This window comes from Dromiciops gliroides, chromosome 4 (genome assembly GCF_019393635.1).
Source record: "Dromiciops gliroides isolate mDroGli1 chromosome 4, mDroGli1.pri, whole genome shotgun sequence".
Taxonomy (NCBI): Eukaryota; Metazoa; Chordata; class Mammalia; order Microbiotheria; family Microbiotheriidae; genus Dromiciops; species Dromiciops gliroides.
This window is the reverse complement of record NC_057864.1, coordinates 18,142,702-18,162,724: the sequence shown is the minus strand read 5'-3', so window position 1 is coordinate 18,162,724 and position 20,023 is coordinate 18,142,702.

The following is a 20,023-nucleotide window of genomic DNA, read 5'->3' as shown; positions in this document are numbered from 1 at the left end:
ACTGAGGAACCCAGGGGTTATCCATCATAACTGCTCCTGGTTTAAGATAAGGGTCTTAGAAGATAAGATGGAACACTGAAAGTTAACTATAGGCTAAGATGGAATTTGAGATGAGGATTTGGCTTTCTGGACTATGGTATGGTATGATCTTGGCCAAAACTAGATGTCAAGGAAGAATATTTTTGCCTGGAGACTGATAGAACAAATGAAAAAGACCTTAAACAAAAATGGGTAGGAGGATAAAAAAACTCAGATATTGCTGTCAAAAAATACAGTGAAGATCTCCAGAGATGTCAATGGGAAAGGGATAGCAGGATAAGTGCTGAGTATTGCATAAAATACAATGATGAGGAAGAGAAGACTCTAACATATCCATGGTCTCAGATGTTCTGTAAACCAGTCATGATATAGTGAGGGTTGAGCTGGGCAAGAAAGGAGGCAGAAATTCACTTCTGGGAAAGTTAATGCTTATGGTATATGAAGTAGCAGTTATGAAAGTGTCTAAGTAGACACAGAATAAAAGGGCAGACCAAATAAAGGAGAGGTCAAGAGAAAAAGCTCTTGGCCTCTGACATGTTGCACTATTTATCTCAGATCTCAGAATGTGGAACATAAAACTTCTTCCAACCCTACTGGGGAATAGGAATGCCATCATTTGTTAAATGGTTTCTGAGGATGTAGACCATTTCTCCCAATTCCTTCTTTCCACAATTAAATATTTTCACAATTCTATTTAATTATCTACCTAGGCTTTGGTTAGCAAAATAATAACAGAGAATCTAGCTCCATATTGACTTAAGAGATTCCCTGTTTCATGGTTGGCCATTGCAACTATCCAGCATTCCAGTTGTTGTTGTTTTTTAATTTTGTTTTATTTACATTTCCTTTGACATCACATGTATTTTTTCATGGTTCTTCTTACTCCACATTGCAGCAGTTCACATAAGTCATCCTTTACTTCTCATTATTCTTCGTGGTCATCATTACTTACTATGCAGCAACCGCCATATGTTTATCCATTCCCCATTTGATGGATGTTTACTTTGTTCCTTTTGCTACCAGAAAGTGCTGCTATAAATATGTAATGTATACTGTATTATTGTCTGTCTTTGATATCTTTGAGAGCTATGCCTAGCATTGTCATCTCTGAGTCAAAGGTCACTGTCATTTTAGTAATTTTCTTAGCATAATTCCAAATTGCTCTACAGAATGGTTGGAACAATTCATCACTCCACCAACATTGCCTATTCTAACCCTTTGTTATATTTCCTAATTTCTAAGTATGGAGTGAAACTTTGGAATTGTTTTCATTTGTTTTCCTCATTAATCACAAGGGATAAACTTTCATGTTGTTGCTAATAATTCATAGGTGTATTGAATACTATTTGTTGATATCCTTAAAAAAAAAACCTTTACATTGGAAAATGACTGTTGGTCTCATATATTGATGTTAGTTCTGTATATATCTGGGACTTCAGGACTTTATTAGATATATTTCATAAAATACTTTCCCCAATTGACAGGTTCTAAGAGGGACATACTAACAGTTGTTAAATCTTTGAAGATTTCACATACGGAAAAGAGGTTAGCAATATTCTATTTGGGAAAAAAGAGGTATAAATTCAAGGTAAGGTGGGGAAAAGTGCAGTTAGAGGTCTCCAGAAATGGAATGGGATGCCTCAGGATGGATTAATGAAAATAATAATAACACTAACATGTAATGCCTTAATGTTCATATGTAATAGCTCATTTTATCCTCACAACAAAGCAGGGAGGTACTATTATTATCCCCCCTTTTCTATAGATGAGGAAACTGATGCAAACAGAAGTTAAGTGACTTGTCTGGGGTAACTTCCTAAGGTACTTCTTTTGGCCTCCACAATCATTCAAAAACCACTAAGATGATAACTAATTAAGCTATAACCACTAATCTAAGCAATCACATCCACCTTCAGTAACTGAAGGATTCATGGAAGACCCCTATTATCCATTCTTCTATTGGAGATTTCTTTCTTTCAAAAGAACAGTTAATAACTCCTTGATTTACCCTAATGATAATTTCATCTTTCAAAAGGTATAGGTTCCTTTGAGTCTTAAAGTCCTGAAGGGCAGCTGGATTATTCTCTTACTATCTCCTTACTTATCTTAGGCATCAATTCCCCATTAGCCATTTTTTTCCTTTGGTGGCAAATGCAAAGATCATTCATCCTGGAAGAAAAAAAAATAGAAAAATAAAAATTGAGCAGCCTAATTTTAGTTTGTTCTCAGTTATCAATATCCCATCCATCCCAATGCCTTTCTTACTCTCTTCTTCTTCCCAATATATCTTAGAACAAATAAACACATTTGTCATTCTTGGCTTTACTTCTCAGTCTCAGCTTGTCCTCAGACTTAGCACTTCAGAAACTACTTTGGACAATGCTTTACCACACTAGTATTTACTCCCAGTGACCCACCGTTGCTTCTTTCTTCTGTATGTTTTTTTTTCAATTTCTTGAATTTCCTGTGCATTCCCACTGACCTTTTCAGGCAATTCCAGTTTTTCCTTCTCTTCAGGATTATTCTTCTTTGTGCCTTCAGAATTGTATTCTTAAGAATTTCCTTTCCTTCCAGGCTAAATTCAATTATACAAGTTTAGTCCATGGCCTTCCTCTGAACTCTTTGAAATTTGCTCTCTGAAAATCTAGGCTACTTGTTAAATTATGCCCAGCTTATCTCCTCTCTATCATAAACTCAAGGAGGGATTAAACTCATCCCCGCAAGGTTCCTATCATACACAGCAGACCCCCTACCACCACCACCACTGCTACACAACCAATTATTTTCTACTGCTGTCAATCAAATCCAGAATAGAATTCCCCCTTGTTGCTTCCTATACCCTTTGAAAGATGAAATTATCATTAGGGTAAATCAAGGAGTTATTAACTGTTCTTTTGAAAGAAAGAGATCTCCAATAGAAGAATGGATAATAGGGGTCTTCCATGAATCCTCTTTGCCAGTCCTGTCATTTGCTTCCCTAACTCTTTTTTTTTTTTTTTAGTGAGGCAATTGGGGTTAAGTGACTTGCCCAGGGTCACACAGCTAGTAAGTGTTAAGTGTCTGAGGCCAGATTTGAACTCAGGAACTCCTGATTCCAGGTCCGGTGCTCTATCCACTGCGCCACTTAGCTGCCCCCTTCCCTAACTCTTTATCTATTTTCTTTCTGTCCTAGATGTCTGTAGTGTACTCCTATGACTAAAAAGCTAACAATAACAATGTTTCTCCCTGCATTGATCTTTACCTGAATGCTCTCTACCATACTTCCTCCATCTGATGGATTTCCTCACATTCTTCCCTATCTCCTTTCTACCTTTCTTGCTTTTTTGGCATTAGGTATACCTACCCAAAAACATATTCCAGGCATAGGTTTCCTCCCACCAAATCTCAGTGACATTTCTAAGGTCAAATTTGCTTCAATGAGGTAAGACCATTATTTCTTCCTTTTTCTTGCCCAAACTTTGGATATTTGTGAAGACAAAAGAGGAATTTTTTAATTGTATAGGTTTTAAGACATAGTTCAAGGGGATAGACAGGCTTGAAAATATTGTTTTCCATAGCAGATTATGTCCTGGTGAGGCAATAAGTGTTAAGTGACTTGCCCAGGGTCACACAGTTGGTAAGTGTCAAGTGTCTGAGGCTGGTGCTTTATCCACTGCTCCACCTAGCTGCCCCCAGATTAGGTCTTTTTTTTTTCTTTTTTTGTGGAGCAATGAGGGTTAAGTGACTTGCCCAGGGTCACACAGATAGTGTTAAGTGTCTGAGACCAGATTAGGTCTTTATACTTACACAGTTGACTGAGAGATACAGAAATCATGAGAACTAGTTGAATCTTTTTTTTTAGTGATTTGAAAAAATTAATTTGATTCAATAGAATGAAAATGGGTTTAAAGCAGGAGTCTTAACCTGAGGCCCATTAACCTGGTTTTTTAAAAAGTACTTTGATAACTGCATGGGTTTTCTTTGTAATCCTCTGAATTTTATTTTATGCATTTGCTATTTCTCTGAAAGGGGATCCATAGGCTTCACCAGATTGAGAGCCAAAGCACATCCATGACCCAACAAGGTTCTGATGTCATGGTTTAAAGGCTCAATAAAACTGTTTCCCACCAAGGCATTAAAATCCCCTGTGACTCTCTGGAGAAAACTTTTTCAAAAGATCTGCAGCTTATTGAAAATGATCATGTCAAAAGGATCATGTCACCCAAACTCACCAGTGCCAGAGAGCACAAGATGGGAGGAAGAGCTCTGGATCTGGTTGCTGAAAATGAGTACTTGGCTCTTGACTCTTCTCCTGACTAGATCTGTGACCCTGCACAAGTCATTTAACTTCTGTGGACTTCAGTTTTCTCATCTGTAAAATGGGATGGCTAGAATAAGTGTTTCAGTTTCTTTTCAAATCCAAATCTATGATACTTAGACCTTTATATGATACTTAGCTCTAAGTAAAATGCAAATAGAAGGTTCAACCAATCAACAATGATTTATTAAGCATCTCCATGTACTAAACTCTCTGCTAGGCACTGGTAAAGCAAGTAAAAAAATTGACAAATCTCTCCTCAAAGAAGCTCACATTCTAATGAAGGGGGCAACACACACACACACACACACACACACACAAACACACTCACGTCATATATCTGCAATACCTATACCTATATATATATACCAGATTGTTTTATAGATGAGGAAATGGAGGCAGAGTGAAGTGACTTACCCAAGGTCACACAGCTAATTAGTGTCTGAGGCCAGATTTGAACTCATCTTCCTGATTCCAGGCTCAGTGCTCTACCCATGATGCCCCCTAACCACACATAAAACTCGAGGATTCCAAAGATACTACCTTTAGGAAGTCATTTAACCACTCTGATTTCCTAGTTTTCTCTTCCATTAAATACATATAATATCTATAGAAAACAGCTCACAGGGGATGGTGAGGCTCAAATGATATCTCATATCTATAATTCTGCAAACCTTAAAAGGTTATAAGACACTATCTAATATTGAGAAAATAGCCAACATGTACATAGTGCTTTAAAGTTAACAAATCACTTATCTCTTTTCACCCTCACAACTCTGGGAAGTAGAAAGGCTATGTGAGAAAATAATTTTTGGTAATGGGTTTCTTTTGGGGGGTGGGGGTTAGCTAATCTCTTTTTAAGACCATCTTAAGAGTCCAATAGAGGTGGAGAATAGATTCTTTGTGTCTAGTTCAGTGAACGGAGGAGATTAAACCACACCTATCTGAATTTGCCTTTGCCCCACAGGGACATTAGACCCTGATGTCATCCCAGTAGAGCTCATTTTAATACGGACCACCCTCAAGTCACAACAACCAATGGACTTGAATGATGCCAGCCAATTAGCTTTCATCAGTGTGTAAGGAGCCGCCTCTATCGAAAAGAGGAAAAAGACTGGATCTAAAGGAGCTTGTTCTCTTTTTCCCTGGACTCTTACTCTCCTCATTGCCCTCTCCTCTTCTCTCAATATGCTGGGTATGTAGTATGTAATTGTTTAAGCCTGTAAGCCTATGACTGGGGTGGGGGGGGGAGGGGGAGTTAGGGAGACATGGTCAACACTTTAATAATATGTGATATTAATTAATAGTAAATGCTTACTGCCCAAACTAGTACAATAACCATTAATATATAATTTAGTAATACTTTAGAAAACCCAACCAGTGCCCCAATAATTTAAATAACACAGCTATCATTGTCCCCATTTTACAGACGAGGAACCTCAGGGAGAGAGAGGTTACGTTACTTACCCAGGGCTCCATAGCCAGAATCTAAGAGGGCATTTGAACTCAGTTCTTTCTGATTCCAAGCCTAGCACTCTAATCACCATACCACCCAGCTGCCTAAGACAGAAGCCTAGACCTGTGATTTGATCAGTATGGAAAGAAAAATTCCCTTATGAGGTAATAGCTCCTGCCAAGGCAGGTCAGTCCCTTCTTGTCTAAGACATTCGAGACATTCAATGACTTGCCCAAGGAAACACAAAGCAAAAGACTTTGAACCCAGGTTCAAAGCCATTTGATCAGCTTTTTATCTCTGATACCAGGATGTGATCCTATCATTAGGAAGCAGGTCCTGTGATTCCAAGTGAAGCTTTGATATTTATTCCTTTGATATATCAGTCACTTCATCAGACTGGCCCAAGTATCTCATGTATTGAAATCTTTTTGGATGCTGCCCATATGTTTGCTCATGGTCCTCCATGGACCATATTTCCATGAGACATCACCACCCCTGAGCCACCACCCCTTACCTCTCTACCTTGCACCCCCAGAAGACCCATCCTCTTGCTCTGCACCTTAGCCCCACAGGGGTATGGACCACAGACACTTCTTCTACCAGCTTTCCTGCTGTCCCCTTTCTCCAACTATTCTGGGTATTGCTACCCATCCCTACCCACAAAAGTAAATGTGCCCCAGGTACAAAAATTCCTGGCTCCTGATCTTCTCATGCCCTCAGCTGTCTGGTATTTCCAAGGCTTAGCTGCAGTTAACAGTACTGTTGTAGCCCTGCCCTGCCTTGCCCATCCCAACTGCAGCATTCTCTTGGCAACCCTGGTTCCTGTAATGACCAAGCATACAAAGCATGATGGGATAGTGGAGCTAATTTTGAGAAGATACAGCAGTTTTCAGACCATTCCTGGCTGGAAAAGTCCTTCTGGCTAGTGAATGAGTCAGCTTAGAGAAATTGTCCTTTCCTTCTGATTTCCATGGCACTAGCTGCTGTTTCAGTAGCTCTTTCTCCTTCTTGTTCTTCTTAATTCTCTTTTTTGTGACTTTTTGGTCAGTTGTTCCTTTTTTCTTTTCGTTTTTTTTTCCTTGAAGGACAATGAGGGTTAAGCAACTTAATCAGGGTCACACAGCTAATAATTGTCAAGTGTCCGAGGCTGGATTTGAATTCAGGTCCTCCTGAATCCAGGGCCAGTGCTTTATCACTATACCACCTAGCTGCCCCCTGGGTTAGTTGTTAACAAAATCTCAATACATCCCTGGTTATTTGGGATACTGTTACATGTTTATTTTTTTATATACCCAGTACCTGGAACACAGTAAGCATTTAATAAGTGTTTGTTGATGATCTGACTATGTCTAAAGAAATACTTTCTCAGTGCCTCCTGGTACCTGGAATTCTACCACTGAGTCAAAACTATTTTGAGTTTGAAGTCTTTCTTTCCCAGTCAGTATATTTCTGGAGGAGGCCACACTTTAAACTGTTCTCAGGCAATCCTATCTCAATATGCATAAGTTCCAGAATGTTTCACTTGCATTACTTCCTTTAATGCATGTAATTTCCACTGATGGAATGTCAACTCCATGAAGGCAGTGTTTGTCACATAGTAGCCATCTTGTAAATGCCTGTTGATTGAGTGACTGACTTAGGCACAGTGAGTCTTTGAAACTGGAGTCAGAAGAATCTGAGTTGGAATTCTCTCTCAAATACCAGCTGTGTGATCCTAGGAAAGTTACTTCATCTCTCTATGCCTCAGTTTACCATTCTGTGAAATGAGCATACAAATCACACTTGCTTCCCAAGGTTGTTTTGAAGACGAAACGAGATAAGATTTGCAAAGCACTTTGCAAACCTTAAAGTATTCTAAAAATGCTAGCTACTGTCATATGCATGACAGTATTCTGAAACAGGTAGTAGAAATATTAGGAGAATAGATTTAGAAGCAGAAGGCACTTTTGAGATCATATAATTCAACTTCTTCATTTTACAAAAGGGGAAACTGAGAGTCCAAAAGATAGAAAGATCAAGTGACTTGTCCAAAATGGCATCGATAGGAAGTAGCAGAACCAAATGGAAGTCACGTCCTCTGATTCCAAAATCAGCACTCACTGCCCTTCGTGCTTCCCACTTTATGGATCATCAGTTGGAGATAATATATGCAAAGCTCTTTGAAAACCTTAAAGCCTTATGTAAATGCTAGGTCTCATTATAGATAAGGAAACTGAGGTTCAGAGAAGCTCTGAAATTTCTCCAAGTTTACTCTGGTCAGTCAGTGTCAGAAATGGAAATCTGATACCATCTATGGACTCCAAGTTCGTTATCCTTTCCAATGGGAGGACTGAATACTTTAAACCATTCTTAGACATCTATTAGGCAGCTGCATGGCATAGTGGATAGAGTGCCAGACCTGGAATTAGGAAAACTCATCTTCCTGAGTTCAAATCTGGTCTCAGATACTTACTAGCTATGTGACCCTGGGCAAATCACTTAACTCTATTTGCTTCAATTTCCTCATCTGTAAAATGAGCTGGAGAAGGAAATGGCACTCCAGTATCTGCCAAGAAAACCCAAAATGGGTTCACAAATTTTGTCACATGACTGCCCTCACTGGGCTTCCAATCATTATAATTTTGCCAGGCCCATGTAGGCATTAGCTAGTGATGATGACATGAGGTGCCAACACCATGGCAACGGCTACAACCAATGGGTGGAGCACTGTGCCACCCACAGAGCCCCTAGGCCAGTATGTGCACTGAGGGCTCCTCAAACTCTAGCCAAAAGATGGGGCCATAAAACCCTCAAATAACAATCATTTCTTTACAGAATCCTGGGTTTAGAGTCAAAGAACCTGCCACATAGTACCTGTGTTACCTTGGACAAATCATTTAATCTCTCTAGACTCCGTTTCCTCATCTGTAGAAAGCAGGAGTTGGAGAGTACATGGCTTCTGTGGTCTCTTCCAATTATAAATCTAGAATCCCATGGACCAGTTTGAATTCTTGGAGTATTACATTTGAAGTGGTTACACCAGAGCCATTTGGGGGAAAAGACAGCAAGAAACTGATGTGTCTAAGAGTGAAGAGCCAGTTTTCCCATGCTGTCTTGAAAGATCATCCAAAAGAATTGGGACTAGTTAATCAGGAAAAGAGAAGGCTGGGGGAGGAGAAGGTGGGGTGGTATAATAGCCTTAGGTTGTCTGAAGATCTATTACATGGAGGAGGAATTGATTTGTTCAATTTTGCCCTAAAAGTTAGAATGAGGAAGAGTGGGTGTAGGCTTCAATGGAGCAGGCTTTGACTTGATACAAGGAAAACATCCCTAAAAATTATGTCTACCCCAAAGTGAAATGGGTTGCCTTGGTGATAGAACCCCCACACACTTGGAGGTCTTCAAGGATGACACAGAGTGTCCCTTCTAGAGATTCAGGTATGAATGAGATGGTTTCTATAGCTCCTTCCCAATCTCTATCTTAGGACCAAAAATATAGAGCCAAAAGATTCCTCAGCAGTCACCTCTTCCAACCCTGTCATTTGATAGGTTGACTAGCTCTAGGACCTAGAGAATCTTAGAGGCATCTCATCCAAATGTTTCATTTTATAGATGGGAAAACTGAGGCCCAGAGAGGTAAAGGGTTTGTCCAAGGTCCTCCAGGTAGTGACTGTGTCCGTTGGGATCTGACTCCAGCTCCTTGGATCCCCCAGCCAGGAACATTCCACTCTGCCCTGATGCTCTGGGATTCTGAGAATCTTGTGAACTGCTCCCACTCTTCTATTCCATTTTTCACATGTTAATAACTATTGCTCTCTGCCGGAAAAAAAAACAACTTTGGGAAAACTTCATATTGGGGAATGACTGTTAATATATCATTCTTGCTGCCTTTCATTTTGTGCCAATGTCCTGAGCCATAAAGAATGAGGTTTCGTCTGTCATTAGGATTTCACAAGCAGGGGATTATGTGACTTCAGATGGGGAATGAGCAGCTGGGAACAGGAACAAATGAATGTTTCAAAAATGCATATCTGCTTCATGTAGAAGGCTTCCACCACCAAACATATGGAGAAGGAAAATATTGAAATATTGCACAGGGAACAGTCTTGCATAAAAGCATTTTTCCAAAAGGTACAGGCTCTGCTTTTGGAATACTCATTATTGAATTGAGGTTAATCGTTTCTGCAAAGCTTCTCCCAAAAGATGGTTGAGCCAACTCTACCAGGTGACAGCATGGGCTAGTGGAAAGAGAACTGATCCCAGAGTTAGGCCCACGAGTCCTTACTCTAGTCCTGGCCATGTTTTCCATTTAACATGGGATCCCTAGTCACCACGCCTCTCCATGCCTCCATTTCCTCATCTGTAAAATGCTAAAGGTTGGGTTAGGTTTGGAAACTCAAGTGATTCAGGAATTATTGGGGTCCTCCATGTAGAGCTAGAAGGGGCCTCAAAGTCCAACAAGCCCAATTCTCTAATATTTCAAATAAAGAAACCAAGGCACAGACAGGGTCAGTGTCTTGCCAAAGGTCACTTCAAACTCGGGGATTTGCCACAGAGGAGCCTCCCCATTGATTTCTTTGTCTCAAGGTCAAAGTCTATCCCATTTTTACTTTGTTGTCCTAATATTGGCTAAGCTCACAGTGCCTGAAATATTTGGGAAATTAAATTCAATTAATCTCCAAAGGACAGGGAGAAGCAGTGAAATGTTCCTTTTCATATTCTACAAAACACTTTCCCTCTGAATGTCAGCAAACTCTATAAAGCAGCCCTTGTTGTTTTTCAGGGTTATCAAGGATACCTAGTGGTATCCCAACAGGTTAAGCAGCAGCAGCAACTTTAGGTCCTGACTTTTGGGATAAGATGGCTGCCCACCAGGAATTCCCCTTCACAGGGGGACCTGAGAGATATAACTCAGGCAGGCAAGAGGGTAGCTGACCAGAAGAGATTCCCTTACGGTGTAATCCAGGGTTGGAGGATGTGATGGGATAGCCCACAACATGTAGGGAAATGGTTTCCTTCCCCAGGAATAGAGAAGTAATATCATCCCCTATGCAGAGCTCCACTTGCTTCTGGTGTTCAATTCTCAGAACTGAATTTTGGGTAGAAAATTGCTAAGCTCCTCAACATCTGGAGAACCGAGGCCAGGATGGTCTCAGGACCTCATGTCATATGAGGATCAGGTGAAGGAACTGAAGATCTGTAACCTAGAGAAGAAAGGCTTAGGGGGAACGTGATACCAATTTCTCCAAGTCTCTCCTGATCCCTCCTCCCCAGCTGCTTGTGCCTCCAAAAAAATCACCTTAGATTTGGTATGTATACTCATAGATGTACATGTTCTCTGCCTCTGTCAGAAGGCACTTGTGTTCCTTGAGAGCAGGAGCAATTTCACTTCCATGTCTGTATTCCCAGAACCTGGCCTAGTGTCTGGCATGTAATGACCACTTAATGCATGTTTCTTGGCTGGTCGATTAGTCTTTGGTCATATGGATGAGGGAATAGACTCTCCTACTGACTAGAGGAAAGACTTCCTGGCAATTTGAGGCATGATCCATCAGTTGAATGGCTGCCTAGGATGTCCCCTCCTTCTGTCCCCATCCATGAAACACTTCAAGACTGGAGGACCACATGTGAGGTATGTTGTGGGGAGGATTCTCGTGCCCATACAGGTTGGATAATATCTGAGGTCCTTTACAACTCAGAGATTTTGTGAAGCCAGAGTAGAGCTAATGTGCCTGAAATGGACTCACTGAGAGCTCTGTAGACAGGAAACCCTACCCTTCTTGTAGCAGGATGAGGGGAGGGGGTGGATTGAGTGGGGGAGTGCACAGCTGTGCAGAATGACTGTCAGCTAGGGGGGAGGGGAGGAAAGAGGGAGCAGGTGTAGCCTCCGGGCTAAGAAGGGTGGGCACAGTCTCTTCAGCCCTTAGGAGAGCTGCAATTAGCCAGAGTGCAAAAGCATTGAGGGGCACCAGGACTTTCCTGGGCTTTCCCTTGAACAGACCCATTCATTTTGCTGCTGCCAAGTGAATGTCAAGCAGACAAGAGAATGATGAGAAAAGCAAAACCTTTAACCATGAGACAACCCAGCCATGGTGGTCTAGGACTCACAGGCACCTTTGCTTCCCTATTACTTTCTTGGTGCTATACTGGCTACATAAAGCCAAGAGCAGACTGAGGGGATTTGGGTGTATTTCCAAGCTATGCACTGTGTGCTTGAACCCCTGAGTGTGAGCTCTCTGAAGGTCAATCAGCAAACATTTTGTAAGTTCCTACTATTGTGTTAGGCATTGTACTAGGGGCTGGCAATAGATATAAACAAAACAAGCCCTGTTTCCAAAGATCTCATATCCTAACAAGGGAGGCAGCATGTTTCTATCTATATATACATCAATAGCAATGTTATATCATCTCTATCTATGACTATTTCTATATCATCTATATATATTCTATACAACTATCTCTGTGTGTGTGTGTGTGTGTGTGTGTGTGTGTGTGTGTGTGTGTACAACCTACACAAATAGATTCAAGGTGACTTTAAAGGACACCAGCAGATGAGAGAACTGAGAATCACTTGATAATTTTTTTGCCTCAAACTCAGCTGTCATTATGTGTCTGACACTAACCCCTGAGTGCATTCCTTTTCCTTGGGGTGCACATGAGGTAGTGGTCATTCAAACTCATAGAATTCTATATTTAGGGTTGGAAGGAAACTTAAAGGTCACTTAGTCCAATGCTTCATTTTAAAGATGGGGAACCTGAAGCCCAGAGGTGCTACACACAATGCCTGCCATATAGTAAGTACCTAACTAATATTTTCATTCATTCATTCATTCATTCATTCATTCATTCATTCATTCATTCATTCATTCACTCCTGTTACATAGATAATAAATAAGAGCCAGCATTGGAATCTGGGTCCTTGGCCTCCAAACTGAGATTTTTTTTTCCCATTGTACAACCCTTCAAATGTCTCCTAGTTGAAAAGACACCGAACTTGGAATCAAGACATGTCTCTGATATTCCTTATGTGACCCGTGGCAACTCATTTAAAAGAACTCTGATTTCCTGGGATTTAGAGTTAGAAGGGACTCTGCAGACCATATGATCCAACCCCTTTGCTTTATAGAAAGGAAAACAGTATCAGGGAGGCTGAGTGACTTTCTCAGTGACACATAGCTAGTCTGTGTGATAGGCAAAAATTGAGCTCAGGTTTTTTTGTCCTTTAAATCCAGCACTCCATGCACTCTGCTGCATCCTTGACCCCAGACCACTGGCATGTCCAACATTCCTAGGAAGGTATTGGTTTTCTCTTCATCTGAGTCTCTCAAGCAAAGCTAGATCACCATTTGTGTCCTATATTACAGTGTGCATTCTTGTGCTGGTGCCCATTTGCCTAATTGGCTCATGAAGTCCCTTCAATTCTCAGAATTGTGATACCCAACAGACAAGGCTTAAAGGCCAGATCATATATCTGAAGTCTAAGTGACTACTTAGCTATGGCTAGGAAAGGTCATTATCACATTGGCCAAGAGGCAATAATTTATTTATTTGTTTGTTTGTTTGTTCGCTTATTCATTCATTCATTCATCTATCTATCTATCTATCTATCTATCTATCTATCTATCTATCTATCTATCTATCTATCTATCTATCTATCTATCTATCTATCTATCTATCTATCTATCTATCTATCTATCTATCTATCTATCTATCTATCTATCTATCTATCTATCTATTTACCACAGCCAAGGAGGGGTGATTATCTATATTGGGGGAAGATGCTACTAATGAGATCAAGAATGCTTGACATAATCCATTAGTACTAATCTCCTTATGTGCTAAATAAAGTTAGATTGCAAGAGGTTCTGTGGTTTGGGGAGCAAAAGAAGGGAGAGGCAGCATACCCTCAAGACCATATGAGTCTTCCTAAGCATGCTTCTGCCTTCTGTTGAGAGAAGGGGTGGGGGACAGCAAGGTTGAACAATTGAGTTCCCAGCCAGTGCTGGAAATGCGTGGCCTCAGGAAGAACTTGTCAATCTTAATTAAGATATCAGCAAGTCAGAGGAAGAAGGTGTTGTGGTGCTGTCTATTGTTGAACTGTGTGTCAGGTGAAATCAGGACTAATTATGCCCGAAGCCAAATATGTCTGTTTGGTCTCACTTCCCAAACTAAGGTCACAGAGTTATTAGAGAGTAGGAGTTTGCACTCTTTTGGATCCCTCTAAGTAGCAGGTGGCCTTACAAATAAGCAACTCAGCATGTTTCATTGGGTCCCCACAGCTGTCCTGCCAATCAGTGAAGGATGGATGCAAGTTAATGCTAATTAGCTTCTGTTGATCTGCATCTAACAAGAACCTCCCAGGATTCTGGTTTTGATTTGCAAGATTGCCAGTTGGGTAAGTTCAGGAATTAAGAATCAGAAAAGAATTTCGCTTCCCTGAAGGAAAAAGAGATGGGACTGAGGGAGGGGGTGGGGTGGGGTTGAATCCCCAGCAGGGGCTCCACAAGGCTCTTAATTCCTTATGGTGAGCAGATCTTGACAGTCCCCAGCTCTGGACTCATAGAATCTTCCAATTGGAAGGGAGTTCAAAAGTCAAATTGTACAACACTAACTAGATGAAGAAATCTGTCTTCGATGTTTTTATAAGTGGCCATCTAACTCTTGCTTGGAGACCTCCAATTCTGAGGAGCCCATCACCTCTTTGGCCAACTCTGCTCATTTGGACTGCTATAATTATAAGGAAGTTGTTGTTGTTGTTAAATAGAGACATAGCTCTCTGCCATCTCTTTGCCAAACTGAATATCATTGAATTTAGGAGGGCATCTTTGGTCTACTCTTGGACTTAGAACACTGAATATGGCCCACAACACAGGACACTCAGAAATGCCACAAGGGAACAATTCTGCTTTGTTTCTACGGAAATCCTCATGGGTGGGATGGGAACTAGGGAGCAGAGGCCGGAGGCGAAGAGAGAAGGCAGGCAAGAATTCCTGCAAAGTTGGCCATTTTCACTATGCTGAGAAAGGAAATGAGTGGAAAATCACCCTTTGGGGACCAATGGATTTAAATTTTGCACCTGTACTTCATCAGGGCAAAGTAAATATGATCTCACTGGGTAAACATTACAAAAACAATTTTCAAGAGTTTGACTTGGCTTTGGCCTCAGAATGTTCTCCTTCCCTGCAGTGATTAAACAATATTTCTTGGAAACCATTCACTGAATATGATAGCACAGCAAAATCTGCTTCATTTTGAGCCTTTTTTAATAGAAAGTATGCTCCCCCACTTACCTTGATTAAATGGTGCAGTGAAATTAGGTAAGCTTGGTGCCCAAAGCTTCATAACAATGTGAACTACCCAGAAATAAAACAAGCTGCCTTAGGAGAGAGGGAGTTCCTTGTCATTGGAGTGTTAGCCTGGTATTATTCTTTTGTGTTTACTATTCTGTAGAATTTTGCCATATTGTAGAATATTATAGGGCAAAATAACTGCTTTTCAAGTTGTAGTACTATAAGTTCATCTTTTATAGATTCAATGAAAGCATTATCAGAATGACTATGGCCACAGACAGATGACAAGAATATGTATGGTATACCTTACCCTGTTCCCTCATGATTTGGAGGTCTTCCATTGTCCTCTGGAAAACTTTTCATCCCATATCTCGTAGAGATGGTGAGTATTTAGTACAGCAACACCTATTAAAGATGTTGCTTATGAGATTTTCTCTATCAGTGCTGAGTTGGGCAATAATCCCATCAGTGATAACTGTCCAGTTCCAATACAGCCAATTATTGAGCTCCCTGAGATATTTTGAGGTTTGTATTGTGGTCTGGGAATTTGTTTGATTATGAAAGACAGTCACCTTCCAATGTTTAATTCTAGTTGCCATATCAATGCCTTTCTAAGTATTCAGTAGGCACTAAATTTTTCCATCCTGCATTGATCTATTGCTCAATGTCTACCATATTCTTGCAAAATCTGCATTCATCGATAATCCAGGGTCCTTCAAGTTAAAATTTCTGATGACCTAATCCTGAATTCCTATCATAAACCTATTTCTATAAAGGGATTTGCAAGACAGACTTTTTTTTTAATTTTTTGGTAAGTTTACTGCTGGCATTATTCATTTATGGCTGGTAGTACAGTGTCTAAAGGTCTAACCTTGAAATCAAGAAAACAAAAGTTTGAATCCTGCTTCAAATGCTTGTGTCCCTGTTCAAGTCACTCAAACCTTCAGTTTCTTGATCCATAAAAGGAGATAATAATAGGCCTAAAATCACAGGGTTGTTGTGAGGATTAAAGGAGATATTGGTAAAGCCCTTGGCAAACCTTAAAGAGTCTTATAAATATTATTATTGCTATTAATGTTATTAGGATGTCACCCTGCACTTAACACCCTGCCTGGCAGACAGTAAATGTTTGTGGATTGATTTATGGATGGAGAACCTTTTGATTTAGCTCTTGAATATTATTTGTTTCATAGGATGTATCCAATGGTAAACCACTTTTGGATAAATTTGACAAATTGAATGTACCTATCATCAGTTTTTAATATTGCTGGATGAAGTAAGGCCTTCCTCTCCCAAAGAAATTTAATTAAGTTTTTTGGTTTCTTTATTATGTGCACTTAGAACATTTATCTATCCTTTTCCTTCCCTTTGATGAGGAGTGATTAATCTTCCCATAATTCCATAATTTCCATAATTCCATAATGGCCCTGTGTTTTGCTACTATTGTATGGATATTTTGTTAGGATACTTTTCAAATCTGTTATCATCTTGATATGGGGTTGGGACATATCAAGGAATTTGGGATATTAAAAGTTTAAACTGGCCAGATAAATGAAAGGACATGGGTCTGGGGTAACTCTCCTGGAGAAGCTAAACTATCAGGACAGGCCCACCTAACAAGTAAGGGAGATAAGCCAATTAGGCATGGCTGCTTCCTGAGAGGCCCAAGGGGGCAGAAATAACTCCAGAAGTCAGGACCACCACCCCTAGCTCTAGCTTTCCCCACCCCCAAAGGGAACTTTCCCTTGTCAAGTGGTCACCCCATCTGTCCACCCCATCTACGATCTATAAAAGCTTTTGCTTTCTGTTTGAGGAGAAATGTGCCTCAGAGAATCATGTGATCTCTAAGGCATTTTCTCCCCTCAAGAAAAGTCTTTGACTTTTCTCTTGGCCCCTTTCTCTAGTGCCTAAATAAAAGGCTATTTTATTCTAATTGGATTTGTGTGTAAGAAGGTGTAATCCTTTAAAAAGGAATACCTAATGACTCCCACCACCTCTTTCCTCCTGACGATCCATTTAAAAATTCTAAAATGAGATGTTATGGTTGCCTATGAACATGCATACTGATTGCTTTAAATGATATTAAGGTGTATTTTGGACTTGATGAGTGTAAAATTCTTCATGTATTCCAAAGAAAGATAGACCCTCCAGGATCAAAACTTTAATCCAGAGTTTGAATTGAGCCAATGGACAACAGCAATATTTACACATACCAAAAAGATCCAACCATTCTGGAGAGCAATTTGGAACTATGCCCAAAGGGCTTTAGAACTATGCATACCCTTTGATCCAAGAATGCCACTTTCTTTCCCAAAAAGAGATTTGTACAAAAATAATTATAGCAGTTCTTGTTGTGGTGGCTAAGAATTGGAAATCAAAGGAATGCCTATCAATTGGGGAATGGCTAAACAAGCTGTAGTATATGATAGTGACAGAATATTATTGTTCTATAAGAAATGACAAGCAGGATGATTTCAGAAAGACCTGGAAAGACTTGTATGAACTGATTTGTAGTGGAGTGAGCAGAACCAAGAGAACATTGTACACAGAGAGAGTGATATTGTTTAATGAATAACTGTGAATGACTTTACTATTCTCAACAATACAATGATCCAAGACAATCCCAAAGAATTGATATTGATGGAAGGCATACTGAAGCATTCTTTCATTTTTTATTGAAGTTTTCTTATACAAAATGACTAATATGGTAATGCTTTACATAATCATACATATATAACCCATATCTGATTGCTTAGCACCTCAGAGAGGTAGGAGGGGAGAGAGGGAAGGAGGGACAAAATTGAAACCTAAAACTATTAAAAAAATGTTTACTACATACATACATACATACATGCATACACACACACACACACACACACACACACCCAGACTCTCCCCTCATTAAGATACAATTTTATTGGCCTTCTTGAGACCATATAAACCAGAAATTTTCCAGATGCTTCTTCATGACTCTTCTCTCTTCTGTAATTGATTTTCTTCTCAAGCCTCCCTGGTAAAGTTGTTGATTGATGTTGAATTGCTTATTTTGTTCTTTGTGCTCTTATTACCTTAATTTTTTGGCTTTCCTTTTTAATTATTGATATTTCCTGTTTAGTTATCAGAATTTCAAATATCCTTTGTAACAATTGGAGTGATGCCACCTGCTGGAGAGTTACAGTAGGAAAGCTCTGCCATGAGGAGAAGGCATTTGAGGTCAAGCCATGTGGTTTGGAAGGAAGGTCAGTTCCTTGGCATCAGGAAGTGATGTTTGCTCATGGGTACTGTCAATCAACGCTACCAGCCAATTAGCTTGGAGTTGTGTGTGTGTGTGTGTGTGTGTGTGTGTGTGTGCATGTGGATGGGATGTTTCCAGTTTCATAGGAGGCTTCTGGGAGGAAGAAGGAAGTGTTGGGTCCTTTTGGTTCCTGACCCCGACATGGCAGGTCGGATGATGGGGTCTCTTAGAAATAGTTAGATTTATACCTTTCTCTCTCTCTGATCATTAGATCCTAATGCTCTTTTTTTTTTTTTGGTGGGGCAATTGGGGTTAAGTGACTTGCCCAGGGTCACACAGCTAGTAAGTGTTAAGTTTCTGAGGCTGGATTTGAACTCAGGTACTCCTGAATCCAGGGCCAGCGCTTTATCCACTGCGCCACCTAGCTGCCCCCTAATGCTCTTTAATAAATATTTAAAAGTCTAAACTCTTGCTAAAGCTCCTAATTTATTGGTGACCACTCATTAGATAATTTAGACAGTATAGCTAGATAGCAACTTTACACCTTCTGTTTTCTGGATTCTGTTCTATATATTTCTTTTCTGTTACTTTGATGATATGACATTCAGTTTTTCTACTGCACCTCCTGAGCATGTAATGATGTAGCCTCTAATGTCTTCAGGTCACCAATAGTTTTCTCAAGTCCTTTAACACTTGTCTTTAAAAGCATTCCTTGATAAGAACACCTTTCCTCCTGTTTTTCTTTTTCTTTTTTGGCCAGGGCAATGAGGGTTAAGTGACTTATCCAGGGTCACACAGGTGGTAAGTGTAAAGTGTCTGAGGCTAGATTTGAACTCAGGTCCTCCTGAATCCAGGGCCAGTGCTTTATCCACTGCAGCACCACCTAGCTGCCTCCTCCTCCTGTTTTTGCTATAGCACACATAATAATAGTATGTGCTGTTGCTAAAATATTTTTATACTTGTGGTCAAGTTTTATGAGAGAATGTTTTTTTCTAATGACTATAGAAAATGCCAGTATTGTTTTGAATACTCTGTCTGGCTACAATTGATCTTCCCTTTGGCTTCAGGCCATCAAACTCCAAAGTTTTGAAATTCCAATGTAAGTATGCTCACCTACTCCTCAAAATTTGTTGAGGCACAAATGTTATTTTATCATCCATATTGTCACCAGGTGGAATTCCTGGAAACTGCTGCATTGTGTGAAGATTTTCAGTGGCCTCAAGTGCTTCCCCTTTTTACTCATCATAATTGAGTAGTTACTCAAATTCAGCTCCAATCTAGACTTAAGGAGGAAGATCTTTCTGACATCACTCTGCAATGTGACCTTATCGGTTTCCAAGGGTTTGGTCTCCATCTCTATGCCAATGACTCTCACTCACATCTATATATTACTCTCTATCTTCTCTCCTAATTTTTATTCCCACACCACCAACACTGTATTGTGCATTTGAAACCTGAAGTCCTGAGGCAACTCAAACTCAACATGTTCATTCAAATCGTTTCCTTTCAAATTCACTCCTCTTAGGAACTCACCATTTCTCTCAAGAAAAACACCTCTTGGCCCTGGAGTCAGGAGGACCTGAGTTCAAATCCAGCCTCAGACACTTAACATTTACTAGCTGTGTGACTCTAGGCAAGTCGATTAAACCCAATTGCCTCACAAAAAAAAAAAAAAAAGAGAGAGAGAAACACCTCTGCTCTCTCATCTCTCATGTCCAATCAGCTTC